Raw genomic sequence first — 21388 nt, forward strand, 5'->3', positions numbered from 1 at the left:
TTAGATAAGTTATATTTTTAAATTACTTTCGCTCCCTCCTTTGTTTTTGCCATCTCTCTGCCTTCCTTCTTTCTTCCCTATTTCCCACCCCCGCCTCTTTCCCTTTTCTCCTTCCCTTCCATAGATTACATCTCCCCTGTCAACTCTCCTCTCTCCTCTCCCCTTTCTCTGCCTCCCTCCTCACCCCTTTCCCTCTGCTCATCCTTCTCTCTCTTACTTCACATCCCTCCCCTTCTGTGGTTTTCACAGCACATCTGTGAGTCCCCAGGTAGCAGAAGCCCGGCTCTATGCAGACTGTCTTCTCAGGCTCCAGTCTGACCCAGGGTCCAGCAGGGGGTCAGGGTTTATGATATTCAATTTGGCAAATGTGATACAACCAGATACCTACATGTGATAGCTCAGACGAAGACCTGGAGGGTGTGAGAGGAGGGGAGGAAACTCAGCAGGGCGCTTGCCTTCCTTCTACCAGTACTTAGCATGGGGTGGGCCCCACTGCTCCTGGACTTGCCATGACCCAGATGTTTCAGTGAGCTGCTTTACTAGGCTGAAGGATTTTTTTTTATCAGATCCCCCAAATTCTCAATTCATGGTGTTTTTTGCAGAGCTCAAATGATGCTGATGTAAGTTCACCACCCCCAGCAGCCAGCATGAAGCAGGATCTGTCTCAGCTGCCTCCCTCTCATTATATATCCCATCTGTCTCTGATGCTTCTTTGGCAGTCAAGGAGCTTGATGCATTATGCATCTCAGAATATTAGAAAGATTATTTAACCACCAGGCTAGCAAAACCAGGAGAGCAGATATAATGAGAGCATCTCTTTCAAGGACTTTCCCCTCAGTTTTAATGTCAAGGACAATAATAATATTAGTTGGAGAATTTTAAATTGTGGAGAATATAAAACATGCCATCGTGGACATGCAACACACACTTATAACCTATAGAACTTACAGTGTTCTAAGGATTGGCATTTTCAGCTTGGTTTTAAAAAGTGGAAGTATTACATACATTTTGGCAAGAACTTCCCAAAATCATTAACCAATTTTGTAATTCAACAAAGGCCCACAAATTGCTAAGGGTATTGTCAGAGTGGCAGTTTATGCATAAATAGATAAAAACAGAGGATACTTTCTCTTTTATTGATATCTTTAGGGTGATATGTTAGACAGAAATGTGAAAATATTGAAGGAGTAAACGCAAGTAATATCTCTACATTGTCAACTTCCTATTTTGACAAGGCAAATGATAGTTTCATGCCAGAATGTTTGTTGTCTATCCTGGGAAAGCACCACTCCAGGCTGCACCTTGCTCATTAAATTGTTCTGGTTATTTGAAAGATCCAGGCTGATAAATGCATAGGAGGCTCTTATCACCAGTAGGCATGAACTCTATGAAAGTCATGGCAAATGTTGTAGTGCAAAACATGAATACTAGAAGTCCACAGGAGCAGGGAATCAGAAAGCTGATGAGCAGCATTGCTAAAGGAAAGGTCTGGTGCTTATCAAGACTTGAATAGTCCCAAACATCACCCTAAAAATCTAGCACAATTACCTTATGTGGTTGTGAAAATTTTCTTTGCTAAATTTTGTTCCCTGGGTCTGCCATTTAGGTGTTGGTTATGGTTCAGGACCTTCTCACGTAATTCAAGGGTGGAAGACGAGGGTGTGCACTTTGGTCCTCTGCAGTACAGCAAAGTTCCCAGAAGCCAAAGCTGACTCATTTCCCATCTTCCTCTGGATCCACTAGATCTCCAACTCTCTCTTTTTCACATTTTACTTCCAAAGAGGAAAGGAGTCTTCTGCTTCACTTTCATGTGACCTGTCATGACTATCCCTAAACCTCGGCAGATAAATTCATTCATATCTTTTTTTTTTTTGTCTGAGAGAGTCTTGCTCTGTCACCCAGGCTAGAGTGCAGTGGCACCATCATACCTCACAGCACCCTGAAATTCCTGGACTCAAACCATGCTCCTGCCTCTGCCACCTGTGTAGCTGGGACTACAGGCACACAACACAACACCCAGATAATTTTTCTATTTTGGTAGAGATGGGGTCTTTCTTTGCTCAAACGGGTGTCAAACTCCTAACCTCAAATGATTCTCCCACCTCAGCCTCCCAGAATGCTAGGATTACAGGCCTGAGCCACCATGCCTAGACCAAACTCATCTTTTAACAAGTCTCCTTCCATTACCATATGTTCTAGTCTTTCCTGATCTAAGTGCCCAAATTGCAGGAGAAAACATTTAATTGGCTCAACTTGGGTCACTTGACTATCTCTGGTCCAATCAAATAAGACCAAGAGGGCACATCATATAGTACACATCTGGTTGTGCAGGTTTTATGTAGGGGAAAGTAGATCTCAGGAAATGTGGATGTGGCTGGGAAGATAATGCAAAAGGTGTCTACCACATTATTGCAATTTTCCCAAAGTTGAGATGGGAAACAACATAAGAATAATGATAATGTAATAGAATTGTAAAAGATGAATGGACCTGTAATCTTCTCCTAATTTAAAAGTAATATTCTTAGGGCCTTAAGCTCTCTATGAAGATGTAAGGGTTATACACAAGTTTTAATTTATAGGAATTTAACACATTCCTCCAGGCAATGTTCGCAAAGGCAAAAGCCTTTCTACTTTACACTAAAACAGTCAGTTTAAAGTAAAACAATCCTTATTAAGGCTTTAAGTGGATATAGGTTTTTGCTTCACTGAATCAAATATTTTTTAAATCATGTTGAACACGAAAAATATTTCCAATTACTTGATCCTTCTTTTAATAATAATAAAAAAAGCTCATCTTTTTTTTCCACATCTAAGTTAAATCACCTTCTCATTTCCCAGCTCTCCACTTTCCCCTTGGAGAAAATGTGTTTAATTCTCTACCTCTCAGGTTGACTTCATACTGAGCCAATAACTTCTTAAATAACAAAAGTGACCTGCCATAAACCCTGAGATATGAGTTTTATAAATAAAATGTACACTTCTGTCATTGTGCCATTCATTCAAGTGCACAAACCTGTAACTCTTCCTTCCCCAGCCAAGATCAATCAGCCACCAAGTGCTACCAATTTCTCTTTCTTGATGTCTATCAAATCCATCTCTTTCAATATCTCTTTCTTTCAATCTCGCTCACACTGCTGGTTTGGAAATACCCTAAAGGCACAGCTTTGCCTTTGTCGACCCTTTCTGTTAACAAACTGGCAATGGCTCACCATTATTTTCCGAACCAAGTCCACGTTTGCCACACGGACATTCCAGAATCTTCCTACCTCTCAGTGCTTACTTCCTTCTTTATCCCACTCTTAACACCCTTGCTCAATTACTTAAGAACACACTTTAAACAACCAGGTAACCAAGGATGCTAAAGGCTATGAACAAAAATATGTTTGAAATAATTGTGTGCCTGAAATATTTTGTGAAAGAACTAAAGACACTATAAAAAATTAAGATTTTCCTGAATTCCCTTATACTTCTCTCACAGTTTAGTGTTTGGGGTATGTGGGAATCACTTATATCAAAGAAGCCTTATTTCCTTCTTGGAGCTTCTAAAGCTGTTAACTAGAACTGTTGCCCATGATTCTGCTTTAATGGTAAGGTCATAGACAAAGTGAAATCTTTAACTTTATGGTCCCCCACAATCATTCTAGCTTCATCTCAGAAACTTTGCCCAAAACATCTTCCCTAGTCCCACCTAGAATTTCTCTCCCTCTCTCTGGTTTTCTGAACCCTCCAGTTCCAGCACTCAGGACTGTGGGACCTTTAACAGACCCTCCCTCCCACACTTTCATCTATCCTCTCTTCTTCCTATTTCTGACCCAGGGCTCTTCAATATATAAACCTCTCATTTGACTTAGAAAAGCACTTCGTGTTGCTACTCAGTGTATTTATTTTTGTTGTTGTTGTTGTTGTTGCAGTTTGGCCGGGGCTGGGTTTGAACCCGCCACCCTCGGTATATGGGGCCGGCGCCCTGCTCACTGAGCCACAGGCGCCGCCCAACTACTCAGTTTATTTTTGTAGAAGTCCTTGTGCAATGAAAAGAAAAGTTCACCTGGAGTCAGACGACACTGGTTATTGAGGTTGTTCAATGCACTCTGCCCCTCCCTCACCCATTGGTAACTGAGCCCCAATCCCTCTTTAACTTATCCACTACATTTGTTCTTGTGTCTCTGGATAAAAAGGATGTCTCTTTATTTATCCTCAACCTCCAGACATGGTTATTATTTGGCTGTAGCTAATCCTTACCTCCCACTCCGCTGCCTGGCCATATGGATCAGCCGGGGAGGTGCTCCACGAGCCGTCCAGAGCCAAAGATATACAAGCAGGCACTGTTGGGACATCTGGGAAAGGGGCGTTGGCCTTGTTCTTAGGCTCCACAGAGGGTCTGCCCTGCTGCAGCCAGGAGAGGAAGAACCAAAGCAGCATGAGAGACTCTCTGTGGAGGCTGAGGATGAAGTCAACCCTCTGAAAGACAGAGAAAGTGCAAGAGCACAACCATTTTGCTGTCATGGTCTGACCTGCCCAAAGCTGGTAGCTCTGCCGTTTTTGGTGAGAGGCATTAATTGATCACCTAAGTCGGCAAGATTGTCTTTTACAACATGGACACTTCTAACTTCTGCAATGCTTTTGGGCAAAACTATCACTTTCCTCCTCTGTAAAATGAAGGAGGGGCTGATATGAACATAATATGTTTCTCAAAAGACTGTTTTGAAGATTAAATAAGGCAATATGTTTAAAAGTATCTGGTAAGATCGGTTCTTAAAACATTTGCTGTAACTGGATGATTTTCAAGCAATAGAAAGGTCATAGGATTTAGAGTCACACAGAGTAGACTAGAGTTCAAAGCTCACTCTGCCATTTTTCTAATTGGGTAAATAACTTCATATCCACTTTTGAAAAAGTGAGCATAATAAGGATAGTTCCTTTGAAATGCTGGTTTTCTCATTACCAGAAACATTATAGTATCTGGTTCAAGATGGGCCTGCTACAGATTCTATTTATCATCTGTCTCCATCTTAATCCCCCCACCTGTGTATGCACCTCTCCCTCTCCCTAGATACACTAATATCCTTGAGGGAATGCCACTAGAATATTCAATGTTTGTTTATAATATGAGATAGCAACATGAACATTATGAAAATGAAGAATAAGAATTATGCAGATTACATTCCACGCACATGTATTATGTCTTTTTATCTTTCTATCAACCATTATCTGCTAAGAAACATTCCAGTTTCAACCATTATCTGCTAAGAAACATTCCAGTTTACACCTGAGAAGCATCTTACTCACAGTAACACAGATACCACATTGCAGAGCTAGAATTTGAATACAAACCATCTGTTTGACGGCCAAGCTCTTATTAACCTTGCTGTCGGTAAGCCAGAGAAAACAACTGAAGGAGAATGGAAAAGGAGAGGTGGAGTCTGGTGCGAAGTCTGCCTCGGGGAATGAAGCTAAATTCCCCCAGCCAAACGAGAAGAAACACCTGTCTCCATCGGGTTGCTGGTGTTTCTCATTCCAAGTAATGTTTTTTTCTTTTTTTTTTTTTTTCTGTATAAACATAGTTGGTCCTGAAGTGATTTCAGAGCTTCCCAGTGACTTTTCAATGAACCTCCACACTGCTTTGCCTCTTTATCTGTAATATATCACACTGCTCTGCCAGGGGATGAATCAGAGACAAGAGTGCCGGATTTGATTTAAAAGCTTTTCTGCTTCTTCTCTTAAAATCCCTAGTCCTATAATAAATGCTAGTTTGCATTTGCTCATAAAGGTATTTTATGGAGGGGATGCTTTGCAGTTATGTCATTAGTTTTCCAACTGTAAAGAAGATAAATTTTGACATCTTTATTTGTTCTCATATAGTCCTACATGTACATTTAAAGTTGTTTTTTTTAAAGGTAAATGTATGGAAATAAATGAATATATTAAAAAAAAGAATTAACGTCAGAAAATACGATGGCATCTAGCTTGTGCTGGGGGATACAGACTCTCTGTACTTTGGAATTAGGGCCCGCGACCAGTCTAGTCTTTCTCTCTTGGCTGTGAGGGTGGGATGTGCATAACCACCTTCCAGAACAACCTATTTCTTGAAGTCCCAGCTACTCTGCTTACTCAACTCCCCAATTTGCAACTCCTGTAGAGGTAACTGTATCTGCCATGGCTTTATTTTGAGCCCCTACCATGTGCCAGCTACTATTCTAGGTACCAAAACTGAAAGTGAAGATGGTCCCAGAAGAATTAATTACACCCCCATAATTAAATGTCAAGTCTATTGCCCATTAATTGGCTGAATTCTTGATACACTATTCAAACACTTTCAGTCATGCAGGACGCTGTTGGTCAGCCCCTAATGTGGCCGGATGAGCCTACTTGCTGACATCTCGACATTGTTTTTCGCTTCCAAGGCTGCAGTCCTACATAAGTTGGGGACCTGGACTCCATGGTACCGGTCAAGGACCCAAGGCACTCTGTGCACCCAGCAAAGGGTTGATTGACTGTACATTTAGTCTAGAGTAAAAATGCTTTGAAGATACAGGATAGGAAGATATCATGTGATTTTGTAAGCTATGAAGGAAAATCTGTTAGACATGTAATAACATTGCTGATGTTTACTTTTACTATGAGAATAAAAAGTAACAAAGGGAAAGGGGGGCAGAGCAGTTCTTTGGGGAGACGTCCCCACTGCTCTCTGCAATCGCCGGCTTTTCTGTAAATAAAGGTGAAACTGTTGATCTCTCATCCACTTCTCCATTGATTGGTTTGAGTGACAGGTGGATGGACTTCTTATCCCAGCGACATCAGAGCTTCTGTAAAAATGGGGAGTAGAAATAAAAGACACGCCAGACTTGAAAAATCCTGCCACATAACTGATAATCAGTACATGACCTGGGCCTTCAGCCTTTATTTATCCTGGAATTTGTCCACTAGTACTCGCACTCAGTTCAAGTGTATCTTACAGCCGAACAAACACTGACTGAGCTCCTACCACGGGGGCTCAACAGTAGAGATACAAGTAGGAGCAGACACAGGCCCTTCATTTAAAATGCCCAAAGCCTTTGGACGCCCGGGAAAGGAGCTACAGGAAGAACACATCCATTAACAAGCACAGGTGTGGTCCAAGAGAGCGTCACCGGCTTTCAGCTTTCGTTCCTTTCCGTCTCTCCCACTCCTTATTCCTGGGGGAGGTGGAGGGACTTGGAGCATAATCATCCTCGAAAGTTAGAATTTGAGAGGTGATCAGTATTTCTACTATTTCTAATTTGATAACATAAAAAATAATAACTAACATTTTTGAACATGTATATGGCAGCCACTGTTCTAAAGGCTTTCTGTATATTATTTCACTTCTGTAGAGGTAACTCTGTCTGCCATGGCTTTATTTTGAGCCCCTACCATGTGCCAGCTACTATTCTAGGTACCAAAACTGAAAGTGAAGGTGGTCCCAGAAGAATTGAAATTTTATATCCCCATAGTTAAATGTCAAGTCTATTGCCTATTAATTAGCTGCAATCTTGATACACTATTATTTCATTTATGCTCATCACGACTCCATGAAATACTTTGATTATTTTGTTTACAGTAAAAGATATAGATGTGTTCAATAAATTGCTCCATAATTCAAACAAGAGTTTGTTTTATGAAAATGTGAGGCTCAACCATTGCCAGCCTTGGACACCTGAGGCCAGAAGTCTTATGGTTCTTAACTGCAGAGAATAAGGAGGTGGTTTGACAGAGCCAGGGGCAGAGTCAGGCAGAGGGGTGGGCTCAGGAAGGAAAATCAAGGGAGAAGGGGCTTAGAGGTGCCCACCTAAAGTGAGCATTGTGTGGTCTTAAAAATGACCCTCTGAGAACAGTGGAGAAATTCTTTAGTTTAGGTACCAAGTATGTTTGAGCTCAGCTGGAACTAGGAATTATTATTTGTTTGGTATGCACCACCTGGATAGCATGGTATTTGAGTCCCATAGATCATCTAGCATCACACAAAGTGTGATAATTAAGTTTTCAAACTTGCCACCATGTGCTTACATTAACAGCACTGTACTGACAACTCAGTAAAGTTTTATAATCTTGGTATATCAGTGTCTCACTGTTGTTTCAGGTCGATGTGTGGTGGGTGTCTTAGTGAGTGGTGTTCATGATTGTTATTGTGTGTTTTTGTGTGCTGTCACAAGAACATCAGAGCTTGAATCAGAGCAAGGAACAAACATTAAATTTCTTGTTAAACTTGGCAAGAGTGGAAGTGAAATCGGGCACGTGTTAGTCCCACCTTATGGGATAACGCCATGAAGAAAATGGCAGTGTACAAATGGGTTAAACATTTTTCTGAGGGGAGAGAAAGCATCCTTGATGAGGAAAAGTCAAGGCAGCCGGTGATGAGCAGTACTGATGAAAACATTGCAATATTTCATCAAATTGTGTGTCAAAATTGTGGGCTGACTGTAAGAAGCCTAGCAGTCCCAGTACACATCCAAGGAGAAACAGGAAAATCTGAACTGAAAATCTTGACCAACAACTCATGAATCTTGCTTCACAACAATGCACCAACTCACCTGGCATGTCTGTGGGGGAGTTTTTAGCCAGGAAGCTAACTATATTGGGACACCCTCCCTATTTGCCTAATCTGGCCCCACCAATGACTTATTTTTTTTTTTACCTGAAGATAAAGAAAATATTGAAAGGAGTGTATTTTGATGACATTCGAGACATGAAGGGTAATACAATAATAGCTTTGATGGCCATTCCAGAAAGAGATTCCAAAATTGTTTTGAAGGGTGGATTGGATGCTGGCATAGGTGCATATTCTCCCAAGGGGAGTACTTCAAGGGTGACTGTAGTGATTATCAGTAATAAGGTATGTAGCCCCTTGTCTAGGACAAATTCTCGAACTTAATTGTCAGACCTCACACATTCAAGATAGAGCTTTTCAGGGAGAGATATAAGAGGAACTGGGCAGTTTTACCTGATTGGGAGTGGGAATAAAGGGAAGTCTTCTTAGTGGTGGCTCAGTTGAATCTTGGAAGGTGAGTAGATATTTGCCAGGCAACAAAGAGGGGTGGGGAAAGGTCCTCACCACAGCACCCAGCATGGCAGAGACACGAGAGGAAGGAGGAGGCGGTCTTCAGAGGAATCACAAGAATTAGTCTCCAGTAGAGTTTACCCTGCTGGGATGACATACCTGGCAGGTTGGCATGAACCACAAATGACCTTGTAAACCACAATTTAGACAGGACGTGGGAAGCTCTCAAGGACATTTTAGTGGAAGAGTAACTTGGTCTGCTTTGGTTTACAGTCAGCTAGGGGAAAGACAAATAATGCTCTGCCCTGCTCCCAAAGCACTATCCATATGAAACTGCTAAGTGTGGCGTAAAGTGTACCTTTACACTTTAAAGTAAAAAGTGAAAGTATATGCCTTTCAACATGCCTTGGGTAGATCAAAGGAGAAGAAAGCTATCTAAACCATGTTTTTGTGCCTTTGAACTTCTCAGAAAAATGACAAACTATGCATTGCTCCCGGAGCAGATGGAGGGACACTTGTCGTTTATGTTTCCATCTGCGAGAAATATCAAGGATTGGGGGCCTTAGCAGTACTTCTCTTGAGAGTGCCATAAAAGCCTTTTGGTCAAATCAAGTCACAATGTTGCTTATGAAAACAAAATGTGCTGATCTACCTCAGCACTTTATTATTTAATTAAAAATATCAAGTTAGTGTCTAGTATATCCTGAATGGATGTTGTACTGTGCACTGCAGAAGTTACAGAGATTAGTATCACTACTACTCCTGATAATAACATAGTAATAGGCAAAATTTATTAAGTGATAACTTATGTCAGGATTTTGCTAAATGCTTTACATGCCCTGCCTCATTTAATCACTGCAAAAACCACTAAACAGCAAATGCCATTGTTATTTTTATGGTACTGATGAGGAAAGGTACCCAGGTGGAGCAGGGATTTTAAATTTGACACCAGAACCTGAGTGTTTAATTCCAGTAGGGGGGTATGAGGTAGGGAAACAATAAAAATATTGCAGGACATGTACAAAATAAGTATCCATGGGAAACCTTAGTGTGGGAGACAACACAATGTCTTACATTGAGTTTTGCTGAAAGTAAACCCTGAGATCAGGAATGAAATGTGTGTAGTTTATTTGGGAAGTAATTCCAGAAAATGATGGCAGGGGAGTGGGAGAGTGAGAAAGGAGGGAAGCCAATAAAGGATATTTCTAGAACAAGTTATCACTGTGGACAACTGAGGCTCAATGCCATGGGGGACTCTAGGAGCTGATGTAGAACACGCTTCAGAGAAATTCCGCCACAAAGCCCAGGAAGCTGGGGTATTTCTCCTGCTATATCACCTGTCGTGGACTCAAGGCTGGTCATGGTTACATTCAGTCCCCAGCATTTGCAGCCACCCCCAGCCCGGAGAACAGCCTCAAGGCCGGGAGTACCCAGTTCTTGCAATAGAACAAGGTTGGAATGTCCTGGAATGGTGACTGCTTAGGGAAATGCACCAGTACCAACTACATCATCAACAGCATCGGAACCGTGGCCACTCATAGCTGAAAAGGAGGCAGGAGGGGATGTCGTCTTGATTTTGATGGGTTATGTGCCCAGCTAAAAATCTGGGGTTCTGCTCAGAAAGAAGGAAAGAAATGGAAACAGGAAGACATCTCATGGCTTCTGCTAAAATGATACTCTGGGAATGGTTCCCAATGGGATGTGATTTATACAGAAAGATCGGAGGTTGTCCTGAAGAAGGGTTAACCAAGCTAAGCTCAGAACACTGAGACCAGCCAAGGTTCTGAATATGTGTGTGTGTGGCCGGAGGTGGGAGGGATTGGGGGGGTGGGGGAAGTGACAGTAGCTAAGGGCTTGAGGCAGCGGAGAATGTGGTAAATCAGGAGAGCAGAAAGAAAGCCTTGTGGCAGGAGTTAGGAGAACAGGTGCGATGAGGTTGCCGGGGCACCAAGCAGGGCCAGAGTAACACAAACTAGTCTGTGAACCTGATCCACTTAAATATCGCCCTCAAATAAAGTATTGTGTTGACCTAGTTATTACAACCATCAGTGTCATCCAAAGATCCTCAAGGAAAGACTTGTTACAGGACCTTCAGGTGCTGTCTACCATTCAGCACCCCTAAAATCACACCCTGTGAGTGGCTACTGACATTCTTTAGGATGCCCTGCCTATAAGGACACCATGGCTCGAATCAACTGAATTGTAAAGGAAATGTATCTTCCATAGAGAAGTGTGTGTCAAGCTCTGATGATCAGCGATTTGGCTGTTTCTCTCCTGCCTCTTGACTCCTTCCTCCTCCCTATCAATTTCCCACAACGTCAGCTTTCTGCATGGTCAGAACTGGGTGCCAACAGCAACTAGGGCAAGATGCTACATTGCTCTAGAACAGCGCTTTTCAATTATTTTTATCTCATAGCACACTTGAACTTGTAATTAAACTCTGGTGGCACACTTAAATTATGTTGATCAAAAAGAAAAAAAGAGTAAACAAAAAGAACATACTTGCTATGCTTTGAACTTCTTTTGAAAATAATTTAATTAATGGTCTTTAAAAATTTTTGCAACACACCTAAGATCCTCTCATGGCACATCAGTGTGCCGTGGGCACACCAGTTGAAAATCACTGCTCTTGTGGGAGGGAGCCAATCCATGTCTCAAATGTAGGATGCATGTTCTGGAGAATTCCCACAGCAAACTGGCTCAGTCTTGATATTCAATCACTATCAAGGATGAAAAGAGGACCCAATTGACTTAGATTAATCAAAGACCATTTCTAGAAGTGAAGAGGGAGTTAGTTATGGGAATAGAGTAGATACCCGAACAAAAATAATTATTTTTAAAGGAAAAAGAGAAGAAAAATTGATGCTGGGTTGACTACCAGCAATATTTACTCCACTACTAAGGACATCTGTGCTTCAAAATAGCCACAGAAAATACTAGGACTAGTAACTGATAAATTTCAAAGCACAAATTTCCTTAAAGACACTCATCTGAGGAAGCCCAGTGGCTCAGTCTAAAAGCCTTGACTCTGAATCTAAACACCTGGGTGCAGATCCAGGCTCTGCCTTTTACCATCAACTAAAGCTAGTTGATTTTAGACAACTAGCTTAAATCAGGAGTCATTACTATCTACGTAACAGAGATACTAATGATCAGCTTTACCACAGTGAATTGTACAGATATTGCAGAGAGATGTTTGTGGCTGTCTTGGAATTGAGCTGGGCTTATGAACCCAGCCAATTTAAGCTGATGTTGTTGCCTGTTTTCTTGGTGCAAAATGGTTCTCCACAAGTGGTGCTAAAACAGAACTAGAACTTGTGATGTAGTAAGGAGTTTTTGGCTTAAAGACAACATCTCTGGGAACTGGCAGAATCAATATGAATTTAAAATGATTCCTTTCCAATGTCCAGTTTGCAAATCTAGGCTTTGAAAATGCCACATAGGCATTAAAAAGAGCTTTCCTAATATGAAAACATAACCAGGATATTAGAGTTTCCAAGTATAGACATTACTGAGCCCCTTCAAGGAACAGATTGACTTAAATATGAATGAATGAAGTGATAACCTAAGTATAATTAGTAGGAAGGCATAAAGTCACTGTTATTAGACTAGGGATATGTAGAATTAGAGAAGGCTCCAAACAACTTTCTTTCATTGCCCCAAAATGATTACTATAAGAGGCTGGAGCTGGGGGAGGCTCTGGGAGAACAGGCTTCATCAGGGTGATTATTGCGTTGCTGATGCCAGAGCACAGCCAGCCATTCTGTAGTTTTGCAAATCTCTGTCCTGAGAGGAGAAGATAATTTTCAAGGCAGCTAAAACTAAAATGGAAATGAAACTAATGGAATAGTTTTTATATTCCCTCTCACACTCATCTACAATAAATCACTATAAAGACACAACATTTCTACATTTATCACACAAATAGTCCCTTTCTTCATAATGGCCATACTTCTCTCTTTAAATACCATAGAAATAGATTCATTGCTGGAAGTCTGGAAGAAGCCAGTGTTTGCTCAGAAATAGCTATCAAAGAAGGGGCCCTAAGCAGTCCAACTGGGACCGTCGGGCGGTGGGAGAATGTTCAATAAGCGAAATGCAGAGAAAGACCAATCCTTCTTAAATCTGTTGGCCCACCCCCAAGCGGGAGTACGTTATTTCACTATCAGCTTTGTGAGGGAAACCATGTAGCAAAGACATCTCTCTCTTCATCTTTTCCTACATAACATACATTGAAAACTAAAAGATGGTGGATCAGACAATGGAGAGGCTCTTAAAAAAAAAAAAGTGCATTAGTCCTAAAGGAAATAAGCAAAAAAACTCCCCAAGAATAGCAAATATTCTTTGTGCTGAAGTCACTACCTTTCATCTGCAATTTAAAAGAACTTTGTGTATAAGAAGAAAATGTCATTGTCATTTCCAACCAGAGGGCCAAGTTAAACCCAGACACACAGGATAAAAGGATTCTCTTTCATTCTTCTCAGTCTTTAGTGGTCAAACTACAACTTCCCTGAAACTAAGCAAAGGAAAGAATCTTGGACTGGAAGGTAGGAGAGAAATCATTAGAAAATGATAGTGTTTGCCCAAGGCTATGTTTCTCCAGCTCAGGAGTTTCTGCTCCCTCAGGGTCTAGGCTGGTATGCCTGGTGGTGTGCGAAATCTCAGGATAAAGTTAGATATATTTTCATGGAATATCCTTCTACTTGAGGTTTAGTATATCAGAAATATATTTATCTGCAAGTAACAAAAACAGTGGCTTAGACAAAAAGGAGTTTAATTTGCTTATACGATAAGCATTTCCAGAATTAGGCAATTCTTGCTTTTAGGGACCCAGATTCGTTTCACCCTTAGCAGGCATCCTTTAGCTATCTCTAACCTATCGGCTTTTGCCCTACGCCTTACCCTACATCTTACCCTCTTAGTATTGCACTATGGCTTATGCCAGAGCAATAAGCTGTACTTTCAGGGACCAGAAGAAGAGAGCAGGTTGCTCAGCAGGGCCAGATGCCTTTGTCTCTCGTTTGAGAGAAGCAAAAGTTTTCAAGAATTGTCTCCCTAAAGATTCCACTTCACTCTTGGTTACCAGATTTAGACTATATTTCATCGGTAATTGTAGGGACCATTACGTATCAGAAATCAGAATTGCCTCCATGGGCTCAGGCCTGTTCTGACCCGGTATGTGGGGATTGTCACCTTGCCATCTGGAGCAAAACAAGGCTCTATTAGGGAAGTCAATGCCTATTGTTCCAGGAGCATGGACTTGCTACACAATTAATGGGATTAGCAGCAGTAAATATTTTGGAATATTTTCAATTAAAATGCTAAAGCAAACAATAATATGTAGCATGCCAAACACAAAATTTGCATTGAATTTTTAAGACAATAGTCGAAGAAATCATGTGCTTTTAGCATGCCACAGCAATCCCCTTCCGTCTATACTGACCTTCCTCAGCCCCTGCCCTGCCCTGCACAGTAACATGGTGTCTTTGAAAGTACCATCTGAGTATGTTCTTCCCAGGCTTAAATCCTTCAGTGCCATCCCAACAGTGCTGGAATAAGGTCTAAAGCTCTTACTGTGATTCAAAATCCCTCCGAGTCTGGCCTTGACCCCTCTCCAGCGCCATTACATACTAGTCCTCCTGGTCTCCTTCAAGGCTCCTGTGATGGCTGCTTCATTCTTCAACAGGGCCAGGCTGTCTCACCACTGAGTCTGATATGTGCTGCCTCTTCCGTCTGGAACATTCAGCTCCTATCTCCTGAACTTCATCATACCTGGCTAAGCCCCTTTATCTTTTCAGCTGTTCCTTCCTCTGGGAAGCTTTCTCGGATGCACCCTGGCCAGCACCCTCTCCTTGCCTTTAGAGTTCCTTATCAACACTGCTATAAGAAATCCCTCAGAATATGAAACTTTTCCATTCTTGTACACGTTTTTTTGTTTTTTGGGGGTGAAGTTTGTTTTCGAGATAGTGTTCCATTCTGTTGCTGAGGCTAGAGTGCAGTGGCCTCATCAGAGCTCACTGCAGCCTCCAACTTCTGGGCTCAAGTGATCCTCCTGCCTCAGTTTCCTGAGTAGCTGGGACTACAGGTGTACACCGCTAAGCCTGACTAACTTTTCTTTTTTTATTTTATTTTAATTTTATTTATTTTATTTTCTAGTGACATGTTCTCGCCTTGCTCAGGCTAGTCTCTAACTCCTGAGCTCAGTAATACATTCTTTTACCCCCAGATTATTGCCTGGTACTCAGTAGGCATTCCATAAATATCCTGACTTTCAGTTTGGAATGAATTGCTTGGAGTTTGTTGAAATACTTCCAACTCACTGACAGCATACAAGACAGGGAAAACTCTGTCCTGCCCCAAAGAGTTTGAACAAACAAACCCAGACATCAAGAAAAGAAAATAAAGTATCAGAAGCAGAGAGGCTACATGTGACCTCAATGCCAAGGTCACCAGGAAGATTCAGTGGAAGATAAATATTTTATCACAGACATTCCCAGGAGAACTGCTTTTCTGTGCAATAAAGAAGGGTTTTATTTTGCTTATGACTTGTTTTGCAAAGAGGTCTGTCATCTCATGAAGATTTGTTTTTGTTTTGTTTTGTTTTGTTGTTTTCCTCCATGTTTACAAGTGAGAGCACAGGGCCTAGAATACTCCTTAGTGTGGCTTTCTGTCTCTAGAGTCCCTGACCTTTCTTGTGAATTGTGCTGACATCTATCTCAGGCAGGCTGCAGCCACACAGTAGGAAAGATGGCACCTGGAAGCCCCAAAGGACCAGGGTTGTTACTGACAGATCCAGATCATGGCTGTTTAGGAGGTAGATAGGCAGAGAAAGGAATCATCAGAGCTCCCGGGCAGGGGTGAGAAACCTGGAGCCTTCAGATTTCAAGATAGTTCTTTTTTAAGCACCAAAGGAGGCAAGGAAAGCTTTAACTTTTTCTGCCATACCCCTTTTAATAAAGGATAGGCTATGTTAACCAGTGTGATGAAAGTGTGTCAAACGGTCTGTGAAGCTAGTGTATGATGCCCCATGATCATATCAATGTACACAGCTATGATTTAATAAAAAAATAAAAATAAAAATAAAATGCAATTATAGAATTCCAACATTAATATTGTATAACAAAAATAAAATAAAATAAAATAAAGGATTTGTTCTATAAAATTTGGATTCAGAAAAAAGGACCTAGAAGGGCACAGGTTCCCATCTCTGGGATAAATTGAGATTTTATCATTCACAAATTAATAGTGAGTGTAGAATTTGAACTCAGAAATCTAATAGTTAATTGGCTAGATGTCTCGTGTTAGTCCCTGTGGCCAAAGGTGGGAAGTGTTATTCCCATCCAAACCCCTGAAGAGTCTATTATCAGAAAAGGAGGGAAAGCCAGGTGACAAAAACAAAATCAATGGTGTCCACTTGGTTCATATAACATGTCACTTGCAGTTTCAGCCAAATTCATGAATCACTTTCATTTCTTAGACTGGAATTTCCTTGGGGATGGTTGAAGCAGGAACTTTCTGAAAATTAATTTTTCAAATGCCAGTTGCCGAGGCTAGTTCATTAAAAACCAGTTGATTAAAAGCTAATCATAAGTTTTAATTTAAATTCAAAAGTATATGGAAAAAATCAGAATTAGTCAAAATACATCATACAATGAATCGATATTAAAGGAAAATTCCCATATCAACACTAAGATTTTAGTTCCAAATGATAGGCTATATTTTTGCATGTGGTATTTAATAGCTAAAGTTGAGCATTTCTGTTAAAACTGTTAAGTCTTTTGTTACTTGTTGCAGAATTTCAATGAGCAAATTTGGCATAACCAGCCAAATGATCTGTTGGTGACTAGGCTTCCTCCATTGACCTAAACCAGAGTGGGCGACTGGAGCCCTCAACGTTCTTCACAGGCTCATTTGACCCATGTGGACTTGTACCAATAGGTGGGCTTTCTCTGGACGTGCAAAAAGTCCAATGTAGGTAGGGAAAGGCAGTGCAGGTGAAGAAGAATGTCTCCCCTGAGGAAAGATGGGTATAGACCACAGCTATTCAGCACTTCGCCTTCTTTTCATCTCCTCTACCAAGTCTCTGACCTGGAAATAAGCAGCCTCATCTCTGAGATCATTCTCTTCTTTTATAAATACGTCTGTAGAGGTTAAAGGGCCTGCCTCTTAAAACTGACTATGAACTTGTGTAGGTCAGAATAAGCTGGGTTATGTTGCAGTAAGGAACACCATCCAAGCCTCAGTGCCTTAATACAACAATGTTTTATTTCTTGTTTCTGTTCCATGTCTAATGGGGGTCAATGTGGGGAAACTCATTACTATCATCAGTGAAGGATACCGTATGAGCTGTATCAACGTATGAGGTCTGACATTTAAGTTAATGAACTCATCCTAGAAAAAGGGCTGCATGCCTCGTAGCTGAGTATCACTGTGGTCACCTATATGTAAAGTATTCCCTTTGGGAAGTTATGTACTGGTGTCACCACCTAGTCCACCCTTCAAAGCAGTTTTGGAGCTCTTTTTTGGAATGAGCATAAAAGCTGGCATCCTATGACACACAAAATCACAAAATTACAACAATGATTGCCACTCAGCAAGACACTGCCACATGTTGATGCAAACACAGCTGTGAGGCTCGGCACCTGTGGCTCAAGCGGCTAAGGTGCCAGCCACATACACCTTAGCTGGCTGGTTTGAATCCAGCCTCGGCCCACCAGACAACAATGATGGCTGCACCCAAAAAATAGACGGGCGTTGTGGCAGGCACCTGTAATCCCAGCTACTTGGGGGGCAGAGGCAGGAGAATCGCTTGAGCCCAGGAGTTGGAGGTTGCTGTGAGCTGTGATGCCACAGCACTCTACCCAGGGTGACAGCTTGAGGCTCTGTCTCAAAAAAACAAACAAACAAAAAATGCAGCTGTGCGACACTGACGTACCCAGGTTATGAAACCTGACTGAGTTGTCTGTGCAGTGCTGCCAATGTAATGCACGTGGCAAGTTTGTGAATTTAATTGTCATACCTTATATACTACCTGAATACCTTGCTTCTTTGGTCAGAGCACCAGAGGAAAAGTGATGAGAGAGGATCAAGCCAGGGCCTCACTTCCACTCACATTTCACTGGCTTATGCAAGCCACCCTGTTACACTTCACGTCAGGTGGGAGGGGATGGTGGTCCTCCTCCTCCCTGGTTAGAAGAGAATTACATATTGTGAACATTAGTATCATCAACCACAGATAATTATGATTTTTCTGTGCCTCTGTTAACTCATCTGTAACACGAGGATGATAATATCTATGAATTTTATAAATTTATATTTATGAAATAAAAAATGAAATAATGAATATAAAACCATAGCATTGTACTTGGCAGCTAGATAACAGTAAAATTAACTATTATTATTATTGTTGTTGTTGTTGTGTTGGCTTCCATATTTCTCTTTAGGGTTGACTACCACATTGAGTAATCTCTAAGACTTAAAAAATATATTTCTTATATGCCTTTATATAAGTTCAGATTAATTAATTTTCTTTGGAAGAATGCATTTTATAATCAATAAATTTGTCTCCTCTTTTCTTTTCTTCCTTTTCTGAAAATGACACCATCACTCATCTGTTTATTCAAGCTGGAAATTTAGGCATTTCTTAACACTTTCCTTTTCCTCACCTCCCAATCAATTCCCTAAGTCTTGTCAATTCTACTTTATGGATAATTTTCCACCACACCGCTTCTGCCTATTCTAAACCATCGTGATTGTTATATACTGATTTTTTTTTTTTTTTTTTTGGTCTGCCCTTTCCACCCCTCCTGGATCTCTATGTTAAAGCCCTAATCCCCAATGGGCTGAAGGAAATGGGATCTTTACAGGAGATGAGCCCTTTGGGAGATTAATTGTGTTTGCATGAACTCATCAGGGTGAAGCCTTATAATTAGATTAATGCCCCAATAAGAAGAGAAAGAGACACTAGAGCTTTCTGTCCTCATTGTGAGGACACAGCAAGAAGGCAGCAGTCTGCAAGTCAGAGAGGGAGCCCTCACCAGAACCTGACCATGGTGGTACCCTAATCTTTTGACTTCTAGCCTCCAGAACTGTGAGAAATAAATGCCTGTTGTGTAAGCCACCCAGTCCATTGCATTTTGTTATGACCAACCCACTGTAAAGGTAATTATCTTTTGTGGAGACTACAGCAACTCCCAACTGGTCTCCTCAATATCCACTCTTCTTTAACTTTTGTTTCCCTTAGAAGGTGAAGTCTTTTTTTTCTTAATACAAACATGATTAACCTTCTCTCTGGATTACGTCTTTAAGTGATTCATTTTTTTGCAATATGTATGAAGCTCTCTAAGCTCTCTCCCTTCTACATTCTAGTTTTCCTGGAGGAGAGAGTCACCCAGAGCTTCCCCTAGTTCGCTTTCACTGGATTCTGATGCAGGTGGCTGACATTCTGGGCACACACCTGGGTTGCCACATTGGGGGAGGAGGGTCATTCTTTACTCTAGCAAATGGAACTGCAATTAGTAAATGTGGAATGTCAATGTCTTAGCACAATAACTAAGAAAATGCCAGGAAGATTATGTTAACCAGTGTGATAAAAATGTGTCAAATGGTCTATGAAACTAGTGTATGGTACCCCATGATCACATTAATGTACACAGCTATGATTTAATAAAAAAAAAAAAAAAAGAGCACAATGGCCCGTGTTACCACTTTCCCAGTGGGCCCCAAGCCCTCTGAGCTTCTCAGAAAATGGAGCTAGAATCATTTGTTTCCACTTGTCAAAAACCCTAAAATCATCAGTGTGTCATTAACTCTAAGGGAAGGAGGGGAAGATTGGGTGGAGGGCGGATATAATCAGCGGGACCTCACCTATATTTCAAGGGTATGTGTCAAATCTATTAAGAGTAGAGTATAAATGTCTTAATACAATAATTAAGTAAGTGAGGTGAAGGCTATGTTAACCACTTTGATGTAAGCATTCCGAATTGTATATAAAATCAGCACATCGTACCCCATAAATGCATTAATGTACACAGTTATGATTTAATGGAAAAAAATTAGAAATAAAAAATAACTCCAAAGGTTGGAAACTTTGGTATAATGACAGAATATGTTGAAATTTGAAACTTTTATCAGTGTGTCTCTTTTTTTAGGATTGAAGACAGAATAAGACATGAGACAAATTAAAAGAGGGTGTTGTTACTCTTGGTTCTATCAGTCAACCCTTCTGAAACGTGATTCTGGAAAAGGGGTTTCTTCTCTGGGTGAGTCACATCTGCCTTAACATGCAGTTTCTGTCTCCTTCATAGGTCTTCAAACATTTGTGATTGAAGGCTCTTCTTTTTGCCTAAATTGGCATGCTTTCATTAAAAGAGATCAATTTTGTGAATGCGTAATTTGCACGCAGTCAAATGCAAACATTGTCAAGTGTGTAGTACCATAGTTCCCTTGTGTCCACCAGAGATAAGGTTTCAAGACCCCTGTGAATGCTTGAAATTTGTGGATAGTACCTACCCCTGTATGTATGAAGTTTTCTTCTACACATACACAGCAGTGATAAAGGACATTTAATCAATTAGGCACATTGTGAGATTAACAACAGTGACTAATAATAAAGAAATGATATGCTTGCATTATTACTCTTATGCTCTGAAGCTGTCATTAAGTAAAATAAGGGTTACTTGAACACAACACAAACCCTAGGGCACTGCAGTTGTTGATCTGATAAACGAGATGACGGTAACGTGCCCACAGAATGGATACACTGGATAAAGGGGTGATTCACATCCTGGGTCCAAATGAATGAGATTAAGGAAGATTTCATCAAGCTACTCAGTGAAACGCACAATTCAAATCATAATGGATTGTTTCTTTCTGAAATTTTCCATTTAATAATTTGAGACTGTGGTTGATGACAGGTCACTGAAACTTCAGAAAGGAAAACCACGAAAAAAAGGGAGGATTCCTGTATAATGAATTTTGACAAATGCATGCACTCGTGTAACCAAAACCATAATCAAAATATGAGACGTTTTAATTAGTTCCCTGAAAGTTCCCTGTTCCCCTTTGCAGTCCTCCCTCCCGTCATATGCTGAAGGTGATCGCTCGTCTGCTTTCTGTCATTAGGTATTAGTTTTGCTTATTCTAGAATTTCACAGAGACAGAATCACACAGTGCCTGCTCTTTTGTGTCTGATCTCCACCTCTCAGTACCATGTGTGTTTTAGGTTCATCTCTCTTTTATTTTTTAGTCATTCATCTTTTTCTGCATAGCAGATTATAAATACACTATGACTACAGTACAATTTGTTTATCTATTCACCTGTTGTTTATGTTGCTTTCTGTTGGGAACTCTTATGAATACAGCTTTTGTAAACAC

The sequence above is a fragment of the Nycticebus coucang genome, chromosome 8, assembly GCF_027406575.1.
Source record: "Nycticebus coucang isolate mNycCou1 chromosome 8, mNycCou1.pri, whole genome shotgun sequence".
Classification (NCBI taxonomy): Eukaryota; Metazoa; Chordata; class Mammalia; order Primates; family Lorisidae; genus Nycticebus; species Nycticebus coucang.